Genomic DNA, 22,255 nt, shown 5'->3' on the forward strand with positions numbered 1-22,255 from the left:
TTAGTAAAATCTCACTCCCCTGAGCCTTTTATAGAGGAGACTGGCCGTTGAGTTGGCGGCCCAGAACTCAGCGGTCAGCGTGTTTTGATTCTGTGGCGATGGCGTGGATTCAAATCACGAGTGGGTGGACTCCGCAGGAACACCACCAACATTACAGTGGTGCCATGACCCGGATTGGAAGTGAGGTTTTTGCATAAAAGAGGCTTATGCTTCTTAACTTTTCTCTCTACACGAAATAGTAATTGTGCTTATAAAACAAGTGATCAAAACAATAACTTTATTACTTGTGTGGATATAAAAAATTATTTGGCTAGTACAGTTGTACTGGTGACTAATGTTGAAGCCTTGGTGAGGTTTCCTCTCTTAACTCTTTGACTGCCATAAACGTTATAAAACGTTTAGCATAAACCTAGGGAAGGGCGCCGAGGACGTTAAAAGACGTCCCCTATGTTTTTTTTTTTTTTTTTCAAAAACGGGTGCAGGAAAGCCTTGGGCAGCTGTGCTGAAAGTATCAGGCAGATCTGATTAGTCAAAGACTCGTTTTGGCCCCTAGAGGGCAGCGATGACTCTCTTTGCACAAGGTTGGATGGGCCGCCCACCGTGGGCGTCAGTAGAAGACGTGAGGCGGAGCTAGAGTGTTGAGGAGACAATGGCTGATGAAGCCACAATGGCTGACCAAGCAACCGGTTGCAAGCAGCTCACGCTTGAGCATTTTTTTCAAAGACGGAAAGCATCAATCAATACTAAAAAGCGCATTGATGTCAACGATGATGATGACAACGAGCTCTACGCCAAAGTTGGAAGCTTTGGCGTGACTGTTATGAACACGTAGTAAGCCTCACCGGTAAGCGCGGCTAGCGCGGCTAGCGCTGCTAAGGCCGGAAAACGCGCACAATAGCCGGCCGGGTACTTCTACACAATCGGACATTCGATCGGGCGATGGAGAGTTGGCATCGACCAATGCAGATTGATGATGATGATGAGGAGGACTCCGAGCTCTACGCCAAAGTTGGAAGCTTTGGCGTGACTGTTATGAACACGTAGTAAGCCTCACCGGCTTAGCGCGGCTAGCGCTGCTAAGGCCGGAAAACGCGGAGCTGCACAAGCGGACATTCGATCGGACAATGAAGAGTACCCCGAGTCCAATGCATATTCATCGGAGGAGCGGGTACAGTCTGATCACGGAGAAGACACTGTTTCTGGACTACGATGCCACCATGAATGGAGTGGATAAAATGGATCAGAACATCTCCTACCACCCGGTATAGCAACTGAAGGACACGGGGAAGCGAGACGTAACGAAACCGTAACGTAACCGTAGCATGATCCTGATATTAGACTTGATGACACACTGCAGTATATACTTGCTATTCCCCGGAAAAAAACGGCCGGCAAGAAAGTGGCGCACGCGAAGAGGCAATCTGTTGTGCAAATGCTGTTGCGTCTCTTTGCACGCAGGAGAGTGTTACAAAAAGAAAAACTGTCGTTGAAACATCCACATATTTGTAAATAGCACCACAGTTGCACACATTTGTAAATAGTTTGCCAAATTGTTGTCAAATTGTTACACTGTTGAATGTAAATAAACGTATTTTGCTATCAAAAAACACTTTTTCATTCTTGGTGGTAGTGTTTTATAGAAGTAAAGCACTATTTAGGTGTTTGTGGCATCATTCATGGACAAAAAGAAGTGTCAAATTCACTAGAATGCATGAAATAATATCGTTTCACTAAAAGCTTGATTTCTCCGTATTTTGGTCCAACACAGGCGAAATTGGGTCAAACTAACCATTTTCTATTGTTGATTACTAAAGAACGGAATAAGGTAGAAACAAACTCTTTTTTTCTGATGAAAGATGAAAGTCCAATCTTTCATTTGGTAGTACGTGTGTTTCCATAGTCCAAACAGAACATTTTCTGTGGACCTTGAAAATCAGTCAAAATGCTTAAATCGGCTGGCACTGGCGGCATCCCTTTTCTGAAAACGTCTGGCAGTCAAAGAGTTAAGTGTTCTTTTTTTTTTTTTTTTTTTTTTTATGTGGCAGATTAAAAAAAAAAAGCGAAAGAGAGAGTGAAGCCAGTACTTGCCAATGAAAGTTAATTGTGCAAATGCAAATGCACAGGCCATTCATTAGTGCTACCTGATACTGCAAGCAGCAATTTGCTTGTCATGGCCCAGGTTCAAAATGAGATGAGAGTTCTGCTATTGAAGCTTCAAGCATTGTTGATCAATTCATAAAGAAGGTGATTGCAGTCAACACGCAAGATGGAGCCAGCGGAAATTATCCACTCACTGATTTGTAATGGCTCAATCAACTAGGATCTTTTTGTTTATGCTTTCACATTCCCTAATTTCCATTATAGTGTACGAGAGTTCTCCTTTGCAGGGAAGTAAATCCATTGCGGGCTGTTTTGGTTGTCTTGGAAGAAGTTTCGCATCTTATCCGAGCATGTTTCGTCAGTTTATGCCAAGGTTTAAAAAAAAAAAAAAAAAACTTTTTTTTTTCTTTAAATGAAACTTAACTGAAACGACATCTTACATGGTGAGAAAATTTATTCTGGTATTGCTGTACATCTGTAGCTGCAAAAGAATGAAGGTCAAACAGTTGTTTGAGAATTTTAGTTCACATTTAGTTATTGCACAATACTTAGTGACCTGTTTTGTTTTGTTTTGTTTTTTTAATCTTAAACTCACCTAATACTTCCTATATTAAAATAAATAAATTAACAATAATACTACCCCCCCCCCCCCCAAACAACTAAAAACTAAAATGGAGCATTTGGGGAGGGGGGGGGGGTTGACAAGTAATGCAAAGTAACAAAATTGCTCTAATACTTAATTAAGAATAACTGGATTACACCAAAAAATGCCAAAACGAAATAAAAACTAAATATAATGAAAAACATCACAATTAAAACCCTTTACTGCGTTTTCTGTGTTAACGGGGTAATTTCGGCTCACCCCAAACCACAAATGTTCACATTCTTCTGGGATGCAAATCGACATTCGTTAGGACACATTGAAGAGAGGCCTCGAGCGCCAACAACAGTTGTTTGGTTCAAATCACCTTGTACATTTTTCATTCAGTTGTAAAAAAATAGTGATAGAGGCACCTGAAAGCCAAAAGGCTGCTGTTTTTGTTTGTTGTTGGTTCAAGAGTAAATTATTTACTTTCTTTGGATGGAATGAAAGAACGATCAGCGGTGTTGTAAGCCTCCTCTGTTTAGAGAGTTTTTTTCTTCCATCCATCTTCTCTGTCCAGAATATGCACATTTTTGCAGTTCTGTATTTCTTTTGAGGCGCAGGTAGACAGCTAAGTCTTGACCTGAAGAGTTAGCCTTGTCTATGTTGTGACATGCGCCTGCTCAGAGCTTGCTTGGTTACAGCAGTGCATTCCTCACCGCACTTGACAGCATACAGCAGATTGTTTTCCTGGGTACGGGCTGTCTTAGCCTTTGTCTCAGGTTTGAAGTGTAGCATAATTTTGAGTCGGTTAAAAATACTCCAGTATTTCAAAGGCGCACCTGATACATATGGAATGATCATCATGTTGTGTCTGGCACTCTTCCTTCTTCTGTTGTTGCATCTCAAACTAGATGCGCATTTTACAAGCAAGCAGCTGTGGGGTAACCACATGTTTTGAGGGCCTCCCTCAGGTGCCGATGCTCTTTCACTTTTGCTTGTGGGCTGGTGGGAATGTTCTAATAACGGCCGGTTTGTGTTCCAGTGGGTGGTGTGAGTCAAAGAGTAAGTACTGGTCAGTGTGTGCGGGTTTTCTGTCAGGCCAATCAGAACAGTCCAGTTGATGCAGTGCCATGAGGATGAAAAGACCTGGATGGATAGCAAAAAATTCACAGGCAGTGTAAATACGGAAATTCCAGTATATAAAGTATAAACCTTCGATGTTGGTCATCATTAGTAACTTAAGACAAAATCCCCCAAAGATATGTTGGATGAGTTAATGAGCAAGACCACCACTTTCAATTTGTCCGATACATCTTTCCAGAATAGTCTTGCTTGTTAGGTTTATGTTTCCACATGTTCTCATCAGCCCTGTCCCTTGTGACAACCAATCAGCATCCAGATTGTTTGTATTTACTTCCTAGTTTCTTTCTGTCTTGGTTGGTATATGGTATAACGTTGCATTCTTTATTCTATGTTTCTTTGAACATTCATTTTGGACTTTCCTTGCGCTTCAGTCCATCTTTTGCCTCCGACGCCATGGAAACCTTCAGTTTGCGACAAATATAGTTAAAAACGATTCTCCTCTTGAATGTAACTTTTATTCATTTTCGCTCTCATTTTAAATAAGCGCTTGCCCTAAATGATCCCTCAAGATAAAAAAAAAATAAAAAATGCTTCCTTTTCCACATTTGAACACTTTTCTGCTAACACAAAAATGTTACTGCTTTGAAACGAAACCTTGATTACACAAGGTTGGCCTCTTGTCCTTCAAAACAAATGAGGACCTAGAAAATATGATGTGCTCCAGCTACAAAGTTGCCTTGACGGAAGCTTTCGACACGCTAGCTTCCATCTTTGCTCAATCAATTGATCACATTGAACCTCCCATCACTTAAGTACTTGTCAAGGCCAACACAAGTAAAATGGAAAAACTTAAAAGCAAACATTATTTTTTGCAGGAGGTTCTTCCTTTTAAAAGATTGTTATATTGTATATTCTTCCATTGCTTTGTTTTTGCTTTATTTCTGTTACTCTGTGACACTTCTGCACCTGTCGAATGGAGTTTTCGCTCATTCCTCATGATCAAACGACTCCAGCTGCCTCATATTTGAAGGGTGCTTTTTCCACACTGCATGTTTCAGCTCCTTCCACTGATGTTCTGGTCACTTCAGAATAGTCTCGTTTGTTAGTGTGTGCCATGACCTCCAGCTAAGACTCAACTTTCTGACAAATCAGCACCATTTGATCCTTAATGCCTAAATAATGTTGACATTCCATTGAACCCTGCACAGATTACAAGACAACCTCTTGTCGATTTGGTCAGCACAGTTTGAGAAACGACATACCTGCGTCACACTCTCCTCTATGCAGGAAAAGTGATTGACCCATAATCCATAGTGAGTTTTGCTTAGGTAAGCTTGACTTCACTGCAGAACATCAACAAGCAGAAGCAAGAAGGCTACACTTGTACAGCAGGAAAACATTGACATCTTGTAGAGTGATGGCAGTTTCACTATGAAGACATATTGCAAAGGCAAGCTTTTTCAGGAGCACATTGCATGGAGGTAAATGCTTTTCAATCTTCCCTGACTCAAGACAAAATACCATTTTGCAAACGGCCACGCCGTAAAAAAAAAAAGTGAGAAAAAAAAGCCATTGTGTTCACATCAGTGACTAAGATAACATTTGCCTTCGATATGTTTGTGATGTCAGGCGTATTGTGATCCCAAGTGCGCAGGGACTTGAAAAATATCTAGTAGATTTGAACGGCACAAAAAAAAATATGTTAGGAGAAGCTTTGTGTTCATGGTTCAGTGTTTGACACGGAATACAGTACATAGTGGCCTATATTTGGCCTATATTTTATGAATTAAAATTATAAAATTAACTCGGTAAACATTATTTATTTATCATTTTTAAGCATGGAGTGCATGAGTTCCGTCACGGGGTATTGACTTGCATATGCGCAAGTAAAAAGAAAAAAGAAGAAGCTTTTTTTGGGCCTACATTATACAAATATGTTCGAAAATTGAGTAAGTAAACATTATTCATTCGTAATATAATTTTTTTTGATATGTATGCAGTATTGACTTCTGCATTCCCTGTGGCGTTATGGGAAAAATGATGAAGGGAAATCATGCACTGCAGACATAATAATAAATACAAAAAATGCCCCCCCCCCTACCCCAAAATACTGACTTTTTTTTTCTAATGTTCTAGTATATTGTAGGCCAATTGTGTAGATTTAACCTTCTAACATACTTGCAAATATGTTTGAGCAGTTGCCAGATTCACAATGTAAAACAAATTTGAGAGGAATTTTTAAATTCTGGTAATTACCAGTGCTGCTAATTTAGGGCAACTGTGGCTTAAACCATATATTGGGGGTGTGGTCTAATACATGTGTTAGGCACTATGCAGTACACTTGAATTATTTACAATTTAGCAGCTGACAGTGTATGCGGAGTGGCTTTTGCTGAGTGAGTTGGTAACCATGTAGGCACGTGAACACACTTTGATGGCTCGCTTGTTTACTGATGGATGCATAATTGCTGACTCTATGACCTTTAAAGCTTCAAGCCCGCCTTCCGAGTGACTTGGATTCTCCACCACAACATCTTTTAAGGCTTGGTAGAGAAATTGTTAAGGCTTGGAAGCATGCCGGGGGGTTCTAAGGCCAATCAAGCAGCAGCACCCGCAAGTCCTCAAGAGAACGTGAGGTTCTGGCAGTCATTTGTTGGAGCAGACACATATGTAGTACTTATCTAGGGAAGAGCAGATGAAGACAAGAGCAGATAAGAGGCTACAACTTCTATTCTCATATACTAGTTCATTTTTTTTTTTGCCTTTCTCCTTTCTGCGCGTCTCTTCTATGCACCGGTTCTCTGGTGGAATGAATTGAGTGTATTTCTCCTCCTCTAGCAATCATCCTCTATGAGTTGGCAGAATTTTTCACACAGCTCTTGGCCCGAGATCAGTGAAGCACCTTGGGCAGAGAACAAAATATAGAACTGGGACACACAGACAGACACAACCTCCTCCAGCAATCTCCTCCCGAGCAATTTTGATCGCAGGGGTGGCAGCGTGGGTTATTCTTTCAGTAATACACTACCAGATTCCAAGCTTTGGGTCCCTTTGCGGTGGAGAGCGTTCGCCTCCCTCTGCTTGACAATCACACAAAAAGACATCCAATCTCTGGTTTGGATGATTACGCCACTATTGACCGTGACCTTAGCATTCATGAGAATTCATGCGGCATTTTACGGCGGCACGAGCACAGTCCAAGCTTTTATTCGCCGTCAACAAGGACGAGACAAACAGCTTGAACAGCTGGTGGTGATCATTTAGTTTTACGCGTGCCGTGAAACACTTTTTACAAGAAACTTCATCTCGATGTTGTTCTTGGAAAAGTTTCAACACAGGTTTATGGATGGTGGTATATGAATGAAAATGATCGATTAAATCAGTGAACTGTAGTTTGCAATTTCTTTGGGGGAAGAAGCAGCACAGCAATCAACCACATATTGTTGGTTATATTACTGAATTTGATTAGCTCATTCACTCCCAGCCATTTTCACTGAAGCAAGCCCCTTCGCTCCCGGTGGTTTGACTGGATTTTGACTGATTTTGCAAAGTCCACAGAATATTGTGTTCTATTGCTATAAAAACATGGAACCTACCAAAAGAAAGATTAGAGTCTCTTGTTTCATCAGGGGAAAAAAGTATATTTGTATCTGTTTTCATTTCATCATTATTCACAACCCTGTTGAAAACACTGGAGAAAATAGCTTGTTGCAACATGGCCCTGGTTGATGTCTTATATTCTGCTGCCACCTGCTGGCTGTTTATTGTTGTGATAACTACAATTGCTTTAAGCGACCTCGTCAAAGCCTTCTGCTCTAGCATAAAATGAATAAATACAATTGTTATGGATTTTTATTTATTTATAAATACGTTTTTGGGACCATGGCAATATTTAAAATTTAATTTGCTTATGCGTTTTTGGGAGCAAATGAGTTAAAATATTAGGAAAAGGTTTCATTATGATGCACACCCTTTTCATATTGTAAGGCAATACCGTAAAATGCCTTGACTAATATGCACCCGTGTATAATACGCTACCACCAAAATCTCTCTCTGTACTTGTGCATAATATGGCTCCCTGATTTGATGCTATCCTTTATAACACGTATTTTTTGTTAAGTTCGATCTGACAGCTCTTTTTAACAAATATTTGGGTGTGGAATCCAAAACCGACTGCAAGTTACGATGTGTATGAAATGATCTATGAATCCGTGATCTTTTTTTATTTTTATTTTTTGAACAACCCCTAGGTGCTGCTTAGGTATTGGTACATGTCTTCTTTTTTTCTTCTTCCATTTGTAATTTCTTATTAAGGCCCCTGTATAATAAAATAAAATAAATGTTTTTTTAATTATTATTTTGTGTGTGATTTTACAGTAACTCTCTGTGAATCACGTAATTATAGTTGTAAAAGCAGCATTTTTTCGTATAATTCTTATATTGGATATTCATTTGTGAAAGTCCTAATTTTGTGGCTGTTCTAGATGCTTCCTTTTTGCCTTTTAGGAAAAACAGAGGTAAGGTAACTTTAATTACCGCAATTTATTGACTTTATGTGGATTTTCTGGCAATTAACATTGGAGTTATCGCTTTGCTCGCAGTGTTATGTTGCGGACTGTTTTATGTTGAAGGTACGTGACTGTCCAGTAAACGTACATTATTAAACATGCACAGCATTTATGGTTGTAACTTAACATAAAAGTGTACTGGGGGAAATGGTTTGTACAAATAAAGGCCAATACCTAATCAACACCTTACACATAAAAAATGCCTGCAGCTGTGTAAATAAAGGGATGATGCTTTTGCTGTCTGCAGATGGTAGAAGCAATACATAATAAGATTCAAATGACTAAACTAATTCATTTTGACAAAAAACAGTGTAAATAAATCCAAAGGCACTTTTTAAGAGGTCAAAAACAACAGCCATCTTCCCTTTTTTATGAACTCTTTGAAGAGAACTAAAAGGATGGACTTGGTAAGTAGTGTCAGCCTTTTTTATATTAAGAGCATATTTTTGTTGTTGAAGAGGAAGCTCTATCAGGGATGTGCAGGCAATTACACCAAATTCTCTCATGCATGAAATCCCAGCTGGTTGTTATTGATAAATTCCCAAACACATCCTAAGACTTTTCAAATTACCTCTCCCCCTTATTAAAACTCGTCCATTTCATTTTTTTCCCCTCCATCATGAGTTTTGTTAAATGAATTTGTGGCAGGTTTGTGTGATAGAAGCCAGAAAATATGCTTAGGTGAGATTGAGTGAGAAAAAGAAAAGAAGGGGTGATAAAGAAGCGTGAAAGAATGTAGGGGCTGCATTGGTGGACAAGCAGACCGCATCCATCTATCTCGTCTTGGAGCACCGGTGAGCAGGACTTCATTATTAGCAGGCAAGCCATAAGCCAAACATATTTTGGGGTCTGTTCTGTATTCAAGCGGCGTAGCTCTGCATTAACACAAGCCATTTCTCTTTACATGGCTCAATGCGATTCCCTCTAAAGCCATTTGGAGGTCAAATGAATTGCTATACTCCAAGGGTATAAAAAAATGTAAAGTTCCCCTCCCTAAGTACTCCCTTGCCTCTATGTCATTCCTCAAGGATAGATCTGCTTATTTGAAACGACATCTTAATTGTTTAGAGTGAAGATGAATGGATTGCATCAATGGAAATGAATAAGTTAGCGCAGCGGTTGAATCATTTATTTCCTCAGGTGCAGCACAGTCTTAAAAGTGTATTTGAACCTCTCAAAACACTAAATGATGCAGGTTTTTAATTCAATTAACGGGCAATCGCTGGACCCACAATCCCCAAAAGTAATGTCACAGCACATTTATTATGAAAGTGCTACACTCATCTTGTTTTACAAGCGTTTGTCTGCACTTGTACAAGGTTTAGCAAAAGCTAATGAAATAACTAAGGCTGCAACTAACGATTATTTCGGTAATCGGATAAAAACAATGTTTAAATTTACTCTTTTTTTTTTTTTTTTTTATAAACTAAACATTAATTCAAATTGTCAGTGTAACTGGTTTGGTCTGTAATGTGAGGAAAAACGTCAAAAATGTTGATCATTGTTTCCCAAAGTAAAAAAAATTAAATTGTTTTATTGTTGTTCACAACAAAGAAAATCAGCTCGGTATTGGGGGGCCAAAAACTTTATTGGAACAACACTAGAATTTAGTAGTAGTTAAGTTTTTATTATTTTTTTTTATTGTTATTATGCACTCCACAAATATGCCATTAAAAACAAACAAACAAAACTAAACTAAAACTAATACTAAAACATTTTTGAATGAACAAAAAAATTACTTAAAAATGCAAAAATAATTAAAACTACGATGGCGTATTAGGGCCACGTATAAATATATATATATTTTTTTAGAAAATGGCAATATTTTAAGAAAAAAAAAACTCGCAAATTTGCCACTTGCGACTTTATAAAGTGGCAAATTTGCGAGTTTTTATAAAAAAGTGGCAGAAAAAAAACTTACAAGAAATACACGTAGCGTAGCTATAGTCTAATGTGAGGATTCGTTGGTGGTTAATGGTGCACTGTTTATAAAATGAAAAGGCAGGATGGAGATGGATTCATTCTTAATTGAAACTTTACTCGTTATGCACGGCAGCTAGAGCGACAACACTTTCTGATCCCCTATCAGCTGACTAAACACTAACTAATCAGAAGCTAGCATACTTTAGGTAAATACAAGTATATTCGACACATGATGATTTGACACATCAACTTAGCTACTTGTACGAAAAAATGTATGAATGTGTAAATAATAATTCTGGAAACATAAATGTACAAGTAAATATTTATTTTAACACATTTACTTAAATGCTTGATCCTCAGGGTGTGGCCCTTCGCAAAGCGAGGCGTCTGTCGCTGGCAGCACCCAACGCTTCAAAGTGTGAATGCTTAACATGATATGGTTAAAGCAATTACTATGTACTTATTTGAAAACCCGACCGAAAAGTATTGGCACAAACATCCGAGTTGTACGCTACGTGTATTTCTCGTAAGTTTCTGAGTTGTTGTTTTTTTATCGCAAATCTGCCACTTTATAAAGTGGCAAATATGCGATTTTTTTTTCTTCTCTCAATATTGTCCCCGCCCTCTAAAAAAATTTTTTTACTTGCGGCCCTATTACGGCGTTGTATAAGACTAACTGAATGTAAAAAAAACCAAACTGAAACTATAGGACAAACGTGTTCTACTCCTTTGTTTGCATGAGATTTGCGCTACCGTAAGCAAGCAAAAGCCCATTCATTGACCAACATCTGACAGGCTCTCCCTTGAACCCATCCTGCTCCTCCTAACCTATATGGAGCAGATAAGAAAATGGCAGCCATGAACGCATTTAAATGTAAATGTGGCTGTGGGGCTTTCTGGATAAAGACCCCCCCGAGCTCCAACAATGACAACCCTTTATTACGACGCAATTAATCATCTCATTGGGCCGGAGATTAATAGCAGCGGAAAATTAAACGCATCTCGGCACAGTGTGCAGAGATTGATTCGGTAAGCCTTTGAAAAATAATGAAAGGTGCAATGTGATTGGAACTGCACAATGTTCTGCCCTCAAATATTTACAGGGGGTAAATATTTATCAGCAAAGTGTTAAGGGACATAGACTAGCTGCCATCATTGGAACACATTTCAGGCTGATGGATGGGAATATTTTCTCTCTCCCCATAAGAGCAGAATAATGACACATGCTTTTATGCCAGTGGGCTCTTTTGGATGCCTGGGAATGCTACATAAAACAGCAGTCCCTTTTCAGCACACAGCAACCAACACACGTCCCGCAGAAGTACTCACCAGTGAGGATTTACTCATTCATGCCATTTCAAGGTAGAGGGATGTTTTGGTCTTTATATCAAAAGTTTATTGAAAACATAGATTTGGAAAAGATAAAGTCAGAGCCTTTCCCTGTTGCGAACATAACGGCGTATTACGACCTTGAATACATTTGAATGACAACCAAGGTTATTATAGTAAACCATTATAAAAGTACCTAAAGCTAAAATTGAAAATAGTTTTGTTAAATGAAATAAAATAAAAATGTTAATGAATTAAAATAAAAACGAAAATGCTTAAAAAAACAACAACTGAAACTACGGGTCCTATGTGCAACGTGACTGGGCAAGTCTAGTTTAGTGTGTTTATGAATTTGGTACAGTCGGCTTTCTGGCAGACTCCGGTGCCGCGCCTCCAGCACATCCAGCAAATTGGTGACACAAAGTAGATGAGACAGTAGACTCGGTAAAACCAGATCTAACTAGTAATGCAGGTCGTGTAACGCAGTTCTGGTGGATTTAATCAAGGCGCAGTCAGATTTAGCGCTCCCCAGATATATGTTTGTGTGTTTGTTTATTGAACATATAAACAAGTAGCAGACGAACAAAAATTTTAATTTAAAAGAAGAAAGAAAAATCTTATCATAGTTTACATGTTCAAAAGGGAGTAGGAAGAAGTTGAAAACGTATATAATCCTACCCCTTATTCTTTGTATGCTTGGACTTATTTCATTATTGATCCGATAAATTGGTTAATATATTTCAATGGGAAAAAAAAAGTGTAAACCTGCTGGTGTGGTGGATATCATCATATTTCATTGATAAATATGACAACTGCATGTGACAATCCCTCTAAATCATTATATAAAACATTTCATTGGATGAATTGTCACAATCTTAAAAATGCACTGCTGAAAAATTTTTAAGAAACAACGTGTTCCCTGAATTGTTATGATATATTTTTTTTTGCAGTACATATATACATAGCATATACACTGCTCAAAACAATTAAGGGAACACTTTGTTATTTTTATTTTTATTTTTTTGCAGTATGTGATAGTTACAGTAGTACAGTACAGTACAGTAGTATATGATAGTTACAAGAAACCTTATATATCCAAATAACTCCCAGCCATTTTCACTGAAGCAACCTCCTTCACTCCCGGCTGTTTTACTGGATTTTGACAGATTTTGCAAGTCCCACAGAATATTGTGTTCTGTTGCTATAAAAACATAGAACCTACCAAAATAAAGATTAGAGTCTCTTCTTTCATCAGGAAAAAAAACATACATTTCTATCTGTTTCCGTTTCGCAACAATTAGCATTAGAATATAGCTAAGTTAAGTTTCATCATTATTCACAAATCTGTTTAGAACTGTGGGTAAATCAGCGTGTTTTCAACATAGCCCTGGTTGATCTATTATACTCTGCTGCCACATTCTGGTCGTTTTTGTAATTACTACCATTGCTTCACCTGTTCTCTGCAGTTAAGAGGCTGCAGCAAAGCCTTCTGTATGCCCTAGCGTAACCCTCCTCCCATATAATACGTATAAATATGGGACACTTAGAACATTTAGAATATAACGTATATACACGTTTTGGAGAGCAAATGAGTTAATGTATTTTTTTTAATGTATTTTCCCCAAATCAATTGGTCTGTCCCCACGTTGTCATGTTATTTTTGAGTGTCATTTAACCTGTTCAAAGTGTTAAACAGCTTGAGACCACATCTAATCTTGAACAGTCTGAGAAATGCTGTAAAACTCCACCTCTAACTACACTCTGCGGGAGTCGTGCAGTGTTATCTTGCCTCAAGATTGAAAGTCTGGATGTTTTTTTGAAGAATATAGAACATTTCATAAATGTGGTATTGGTATTACATTTGGAGTTTGGGAAGATGATGTAACCATTGTTGTTGGTAGGTGTAATAAATTAGCTTCTTTTTTTTTTGCATATAAAATTAGCAATTGAAAAGGATTTTGGAGTGCTGACATGTTCATGTTGATGTCTAACGGTAAATGAAAGTAATAAAATGCATAATAATAACCTGTATGGTGAGTTGTTTAGTAATCCAAGCAAGTGACTCAAAATGACAATATGCAAATTATTTCTAACAAGCCACTGCAAATGTAAATAGCATGCAACTGAATGATTAGCATACCAATGAGCACAATTTTAGATTTTACATATTTGACTCAATTTCTACCTATAAAACACTATTTGACAGTATCATTCTGCAAACCACTCCCTGTACATGTATTTGAAGCATCAGTAAAGGGGAATTTAACCATCAACTTAATTTGAATTTAATGTCTCAAATTACGCATTGGAATGACGCTTACTAATAGTTTTATCAGACAGGCAGCGTGGCGCCGCAGTCCGCCTGGTCTTCTCTCCGACTGTGGCCTTAAAGGTGTTTTTAAGACCGGATTAGTATGCATTGGCTGTCTCCATCCATCTGTCTCCATCCTGACAAGGCACAGGTGGGAAGAGTGAGTGCGCAGACAAACCTGCAGGTACTATCTCCAAGAGTGGTCTCGCCTAAACAATATGCCACTTGGTCTTTTAGTCTTGTTCCGCCTCACATTCTCTCTATGAAAAAAAAAAGTGGCAGTGCAAAGTGGCACTGATTCTTGAGGGAGATATATGAATCTGTTGTGTAGAACAACCTGTTCTCACCAAACCAACATGATGGATAGCTTCCCAAATCCTTAATTTACTGGCTGAGTTCACTAAGAACATATTCTTATTCATAGTGACAAAACAGAGCATCCGTAGCGAGGAAACAGGACTAATGCACGGCCACATAGCGGGAAGTTGTAATGGATTTCCCGCTAGAGCTTAACACCTGTGGCTCGGTTTTCAGAGTAGGATTTTTTAGCGGGTGATGGTGATCGCACTGACAACGTATTTATTAATAATAGCCCTGCATGCCACGGAAGCCGCTGGCTGCTAGCGGCGATGCTGCGAACGTTACTTTTGGCACACCACCATATCTCTAACTGCTTCAGCCGCTGGATGCTTTGAGGCAATATTTTTATATTTAAAAAAAAAAAGCAGCTCTGATTCACGTTTGACCTCCATTCCACGCCGGCCAAAAGGGAAGTAAATATTCTAGTTACTATAAAAGTGGAATTAGGAAGCTCTCAAAAAGTTCACATAACGTTTGGAAAAGAAAAGCTGCTGATACATTTGATTCAGTCGTAATTAAAACAGAAATGGGTTTTATTTTGCCTCGAGACCATGTTAAGATCTGATTTGCATGGCCTACTTTTATATGCAGTGTCTTTTGACTGTGTTCAAAAAGATTTCTAGGTTTACTAAACCTTCTGCTTAATGCCCGAGTCGCTTTGATTTAATGTGCTTAACTCATTTGCTCCCAAAAACGTATACATACGTTCTATTTTAAATATTACCATGCTCCCAAAGACGTATTTATAAAACAAAATTGATGTTTATTTATTTATTTATACTAAAGCATACAGAAGGCTTTGATGCAGCCTCTGAACTGAAGAGGGACGCTTGAAGAGTGGTAGTTATTACAAAAATGGCCAGCAGGTGGCAGCAGAGTATACGAGATCAACCTGGGCCATGTTGCAACAAGCTCTTTTCCCCACTGTTTTAAACAGATTTGTGAATAATGATGAAACTTAGCTATATTCTAATGCTAATTGCTGCGAAACGGAAACAAATACAACTATCCATTTTTTTTCCTGATGAAAGAAGAGACTCTAATCTTTCTTTTGGTAGGTTCCATATTTTTATAGCAATAGAACACAATATGCTGTGGGTCAAAATCCAGTAAAACAGCCAGGAGCAAAGGGGGTTGCTTCAGACAAAATAGCTGAGCTAAACGCTTCCCAATCTGTATTCCTTGTCAAGGTCATCCCTGGCATGTGGTGGTCAACAACATGTCATCAAATAATGGCAACAATATGGTCCGCCTTACTTCCATCACGGCCAAAATGTATGCAATATATAAAATCTATATTAAATGTCATGACTCATAAGTGGCGGCCTGGCCCTAACAAAAGGCGACAGCAGATTGCATGCCTCTTCAGCGGTGCGCTCTATTTAACACAAGCTGACACACATACTGCAATTTGTTTAACATACACTCTTTACAGTGCTTTCCTTTGCCATCCTCAAGACAATACAGTGTTGGTACTCAGTGCATAGTTTTTACAGACGCCATTTCCCTGTTGACCTTGAGAAAAGGTGTCACGGGAAAATGTAACCCCCACAAAAATTAAATCGACTTGTGTTTGTAATTAGAGATACAGCAGTTATGAGTTGTTTTCATCAGCCTGTGAAACAATAATTACATATTGCCACTTGCGTGCTTCGACTGCCCGTTAAAGACAAACGAGCGGAATGCAGGCAGGCTGGTGCACGCTGTGTGTTGCATGACTGATTGCACATTTCAGGAGATGGGCCCTCTGTTGACAACCCCTGCCCACTAGCAAGCCCTATTCTCATTTTAATTTATATAAAGCAGGGGTGCCCACACTTTTTTTGCCCCAATATCTACTTTTCAAGCAGCCAACCTCCTCCGATCTACCTTTTTTTTGGGGGGGAGATCCGCGACCATAAAGTAAATACAATTTACCACCGCACGGAACGCTACCACAACCCCGCCGCACCGCACAGAAGTCGCGCCAACATTGAACCATATTTACAATTTCATATGGACCCCCGAGGATGAAATATTGCAATCTTGATTTCACGACCGGCTCGCAAAGCTATTTCTGAATGGAGAGCTCAGCTACATTCATTTAACTGCAATGCGAGCATCCCATTCAAGTGAATGGGAAGACACGAGCGGTGTGCACTCGCAATTTTTTTATTTAAACCACAAATTTAAACCATCCACAAGTACCTTTTAAATTGTAAATATAGTTCAGCCTTGTTGTAAAACATATTTATTGTATGTACATACTGTATTTTTATGACTTTGGTGAAGTCCAGTGGGCGCCTCTTGCCTCGCTTGCGTAAAAATAAGGAAATGGGCGTGTACCACGGCGATGCTTGCTGCGTTGCTGCCTGTGCGTGTAGTACTCTTGGTAGTACTGTATTAGGTAGTAGGGCCACAATACAGTACTATAGAGGAAAATGAGGGCCACCAGACCCAAAAACAAAGAGCTTGACAGCAAGCAATAAGAAAGCCTGGGCTTCCAAGACCCCCAGGCAATGCCACGGCGCATCGAGGCAGTAATTAAGGCAAAGGGAATCTAACCAGTTATTGAAGATTGACATATCGTTCTGAAAATTCCATCCATCCATCCATCTTTTTTTTCTATGCAAAACAATGGGATGTATGCATGGTGATTTCTTCACATTAATAAAACATTTTTTTGACATCCTGTTTTCATGGGTTTGATGAGCTGGATGCCCAAATAATGTAAAAAAATAAACAAATAAATACTTGAAATCACTCAAGTTGTGGACCCCGAATCAATAGTCTATAAAAGTATGAGTTTTTGAATGGAATTACGGAAATTATTAAACTTTCCGAGGATATAAAATTTTTTGGACGAGCACCTGTAAATTGCCACAGCACCACCGATCTGAAAAGCACGGTGTGATTCCCATTTATCTTGTTACTTGGTTATGCAAAATCTTAAAATAAGAAAACTCTTGAAACCCCAGTTCAGGGCCTTCGATGTTGGTTAGTTGCCATCTTAAAATGTGGGAAATGCTTGTTTTAATCCTCACAGTACTTAAAACTGGCTGTTAACACTCAATGCCAAGACTGCTTGATCAAATAAGATAATTAAGTAATAAATATATTAAAATAAACACAATGATCTTGTCTGACAATTTCATTTTAAGTAAAAAATAACTTTTCAAATCAAAATAAGCAAATTGAGGTTAAATTTAAGAAATGTTATCTTACTTAAGATTTTAGTTTTTTGCAGTGTGAATGTCCTCCACTAACTATGGATATGGTACAATTAACACTTAATAGTGTCACAAACATGTATGGTGGCTTAATTGGACACGCCGCTGTCGTAGCGGCTCACCCGCGATGCAGAGGGGACATTTCGGGGACGAACTTTACTGCCCTTTATTGCACTGTGTTATACAGTTGAGAGAGTCTATCAATTTGTGGATTTTGAATGACGTGCAGGACAAACATGCGGCGGCTGGGATGGACTCTTATGAGATGAGCACTGTTTGAGAAGTTGAACACCAGTTTATATCGATATGTAGATTGTGTCAGACAAGTGTAAAACAAATTCAACTATTCTTTAATAACAACTGACAAGCCAGTCAGCAGCTAGTGAGAAGTTAACGTAACAGTCTCCATGTTGACTCAGTGCTCCCTCTTGTCAACAGCATAAACAAATGGGACTCAAATGCACAACACTAGTCACAGAAGATCAAAATCAAAGTCCCCTTTTCCACACAAAAAAAAAGGCTGGCCATACTGAGTGAGAGTTGATGATTCTTTCCATGCAGCCACTGTGGGTTTGGTTCCAAGCCAATGACCCAGCACTTAAGCCATCAGGGCTCCAGTGTTGGTCCCAAGCCAAGATAAACGGCTGAGCATTAAAGACAACAACAAAGCTGGATAATGCAAGCTCTTCTTCAAAGTTGAGCTATTTAGGTAAACTATCACAGTGTCACAATATGATAGCCTACATTTTGTGGACCATTCAAGGCATACTTTCCCCAGAATCCAGAATGTGAGTTTTCTTTGAAATTTAAGACGAGTGTCTCGGTTCCACTGTCATAGGGCAACTATCATTGGTCTTGCATAGCAACAGCACCGGCGCATTCCTGGTGACGAATGCTTTAAGCGACCTTTCAGCAAAAGAGAAAATTGCGCAACTGAAGTACCACTTTCAAGGCAAATCATTTTCACTCACCACTCCGCGGATTGCAGTTTTATCAATAGAACATCTTCCCTGCAGTGACATTTTTTTCCTGAGGCAATGGCTGCTCGGTGTCGTGCTTGATGTTCAATATTTTTCCTTCAGTACATATATAGTCAAAATGTTGTCATTTCCATCAAGCTGCTCGATCCCAGACGCTGTGCCTGCTGTGCATTGGCTCGGGTGTTGAGTTGTCAGATTACATTATGGCGGCCGTACGCGGCCGTACGTTAGTCACACAGTGGCTGCAGAATGTTTGATTCCGACTACTGTGCAGCTGCTCTCGTCTCCCAAGGAGGCCTCCATGCTCTAACCATCAAGAGCAATCGTACACATCCATGGAATGGTAATTCTTCTCTTCACACCGACAGAGATCAACTGAGCATCAGGCAAAAAGGTTTTCGCAGAAAACGGCTCTTATAAGAGCTGTGCCGATGTTTATCATTATGGCCATTTGTATTGTTGTTTCACAACAAGCGCAGGATTGACGCACTTTGCAGTGTGCACTTTGACACCGTTCGGCATAGTCCCTTTGGTTTGTTCCTTTCTCATCACTACAAGCGTGTTTCGAAAATGTCGAAATAAGTCAAATGCACGCTGCACCACAACAAAGCTTGCCCGTTAGCTAGTAAACACAGTGACACATTTAGTAGCACAGCAACCATTATTTTTCCTCAGGAATCAATAAAGACAAATTCAGGCCTGAGAGGACCAGTTTGTACTCTGATATGAAAACTTTTATTGGTAAGTAGTAATCGAACGTGTTGCTATTTCCAGTAATCACACTGCAAAAAAAGGAAATCTTAAGTAAGATATTGTTTCTTAAATTGAACCCAAATTTGCTTATTTTGCTCTATTTTACTTAAAATAAGATTGTCAGACAAGATTATTCTGCTTATTTAAGATACGTATTACTTAATTATCTTATCTCATTTGATCGAGCACTATTGGCATTGAATGTTAACAGCCAGTTTTATGTACTGTGAGGATTAAAATAAACATTTTCCTCATAATCTATTAATAATATAAATGGGGAAAATATGTGTGGAAACAATCAGACAAAAGTGCAATTTAGCATTTATATTTCTTGTAAAAATCATCAGTTCAATCGTTTCGTTATATTTACTCAGCTTATTTTTCCAGTAAATGCAGTACCAGCTCAGTGGTCTACTGGTAGAGCGTCTACCCTGAGATTGGAAGGTTGTGGGTTCAATCCTTGGCTGAGTCATACCAAATACAGTACAATAAAATGGGACCTGTTACATCCCTGCTTGACGCTCAGGTTAAGTTGGGTCAAACGTAAGTAAATATGTATGTATTTTAAGAAAATAGTTCTATATATTACAGCTTTGAAAGTCAATATTACTTGTTTTTAGTCTAAAATGCAGGCTTTTCTTATTTTTCAAAATCTTACAGTTTTAATTTTAAGTAACATTTTCTTGTTGGCAGATAATTTTGCTTATTTGGAGTAATAATTTTCTCATTTTAATATATATTTTTCTTAAAATTTCTACTGTCCTCTTTGCAGTGACTTGTCAAAGGCACTTTGCGTTATTAGTTGTCATTTGTTTAATCTAAATCTGTCTCTTTTACAAAATAATGTCATATCACTATAAAATACATTGTTCTATGAAAGTCCATTAACAAGTTGGATTAATCAAAATAGAACTATCTGATAAACATACACCTCTCTTACAAAATTGCTAACTGGTTCATTCCACTTGGTAAGACCTGCGAACTAACTACACGACTCATTCGTAGTGCTGTAAGAAATTTAAGCGGCAAAGAATGCCAAAAGCAGGCAGCCAAATGGTTACTAAGTTTTCTTGAATGATTGATGAAATAGCGGTGTTTGCATTTACTAAATATAATAAACCAAAGTGTCATATAAAACCAGGTAATCAGTAAAGCAACTAAAAGTTACATTTCACTCATTTGCTCCCCAAAAACATATAAATATACGTTCTAGTTTAAATGTTTTAAGTGTCTCAAAGACGTTTTGTGTGTGTGTGTGTGTGGGGGGGGGGGGGGCTATGCTAGAGCATAGAGATGGCTTAAATGCACCCTCTCAACCGCAAAGAACGGTTGAAGAAATGGTAGTTATTACACAAACGCAGCAGAGCAAAATATATCAACCAGGGCCATGTGGAAAAAAAACCTCAATTGCAATTCTAAAAAGATTTGTGAATAATGATTAAACTTAGCTATATTCTAATGCTAATTGCTGCTAAAGAGAAACAGATAGAAATATACTTTTTTTCCTGATCAAAGAAGAGACTTTCTATTGATAGGTTCCATGTTTTTATAGCAATAGAACACAATATTCTGTGGTTGTTGCAAAATCTGCCAAAATCCAGTAAAACAGCCCGGAGTGAAGGGAATTGCTTCTGTGAAAATGGCTTCAAGTGAATGAGTTGATATCAAGTTATCAATGAAGTAACTATTAACCAAATTTTAACTTTCCACGGTAACTGTGGCAACACTGGATAGGACAGTCAATACTGGACTAAAGAAACTTCCACTGTGAGGCCAAAAATGTGGCTTTGTGGCTCGCTTGGCCAATTTATCTAGGATACGCTGTTTTATGAATCAAATCAAAAAAGTAAGACAAAAAATTGTGACAATACTTGCTGTAAATAAGAATATAAATGTAAATATTTTGATTCAGAACAACACACCAATGTTGCCCCCCCCCCCCCCCCCTGGGAGACTTTTCACAAGCTTGAAACGGCATCCAAATGACAATTCCCAGTGAAAGCTCATGGCATGATAAAAGAAGAGTTATGGTAAAGTAGACAGATGCCCTCAACACCGTCACCCCTGGGAATCGTCTGCATAGAATAACATAGTATGATGTATACTGTCCGGATCAAAACACATCACGTCGGCTGCTGTTTTAGCTTCGCTTTAATACAGCGCAGAGTGTGACCACAGATTAGTGTGATGGAAGGGATTTCTACTGAAAGTTATTCTTCATAAACACTCTAGGGCCTAAAAAAAGAAATGTGATTAAATACAAGAACTTCATCAGTCAACCCTGATTAGGACTTTAACAAGATAATGGTTAGTTTCGATGAAAATTTTTGGAAAGCTATTCATTAAAAATGAAATGGTTGATGTTGTAATTTAAACTGCATCACAATCAGAGTTTTATTTTGCCCCCTTCATGCTGCCCACCTCTCATCCAAAGTCATCTGGGATACGCTCACCAGAGACAGACGAGGATAAGCAGTAATGAAAATGGATGGATGGATTATTTCTTGTTTGTTAATTATTTTTTCCAATGGGAGCCCTGCCTGCTCTGTGATGGCGACTTCACAAGTAGTTTATAGCAAGTACGCGCATGGAGCCAATCAAGCCACCACAAGCGATTTCCCCCTTTTTTCTGCAGGCGCTCCAAGGAAAAATGCTCTCGAATCGACAGGCGACACCACTGCCAAAGCGGGACCAGTATGTGTAGTCAACTAAAGCTTCTCCATATGACGTTGACATCGCTTACCAATCCTCAGGCTGATGCCTGGAACTTGCCTGCTGGAGGGGAAAACAGACACCTCAGCTTGAGTCGTCTTAATGAAAAGATTTCAGAGTCTGAGCATGACGAGGGATCGATCCGCCGGGAATCGCCACTGCCTTGCCTGAAAAGAATGCAGTGCTCAAGTAAGTCAAGTGGGAAGAATAATGTGTTTGTCAATTGTTATTTTTCGTAGGTGTGTGACAATTACCAAGGAATTCATTTATTTCAAAGTTAGGATCATCTTGCAGTTTACCAACAAGTTTATCAAATCTTTAGCTTCAGATGTGTCTCTAAA

General features: G+C 38.7%; 1 long non-coding RNA gene across 1 annotated transcript in view; it reads left to right on the top strand.

Annotated features, from left to right (window-relative positions):
* Window positions 1-21,983, top strand: part of LOC147168648 (uncharacterized) — a 47,907-nt gene extending 25,924 nt beyond the window's left edge. Inside the window, exon 3 of the long non-coding RNA XR_015095899.1 lies at window positions 21,838-21,983. This is a non-coding gene — a long non-coding RNA (uncharacterized LOC147168648). The remainder of the gene's footprint in view (window positions 1-21,837) is intronic.
* The last annotated feature ends 272 nt before the right edge of the window (window positions 21,984-22,255 follow it).

Source organism: Leptonotus elevatus, chromosome 9, assembly GCF_054856555.1.
Source record: "Leptonotus elevatus isolate MCC_2025b chromosome 9, RoL_Lele_1.0, whole genome shotgun sequence".
In the NCBI taxonomy this organism is placed as follows: domain Eukaryota; kingdom Metazoa; phylum Chordata; class Actinopteri; order Syngnathiformes; family Syngnathidae; genus Leptonotus; species Leptonotus elevatus.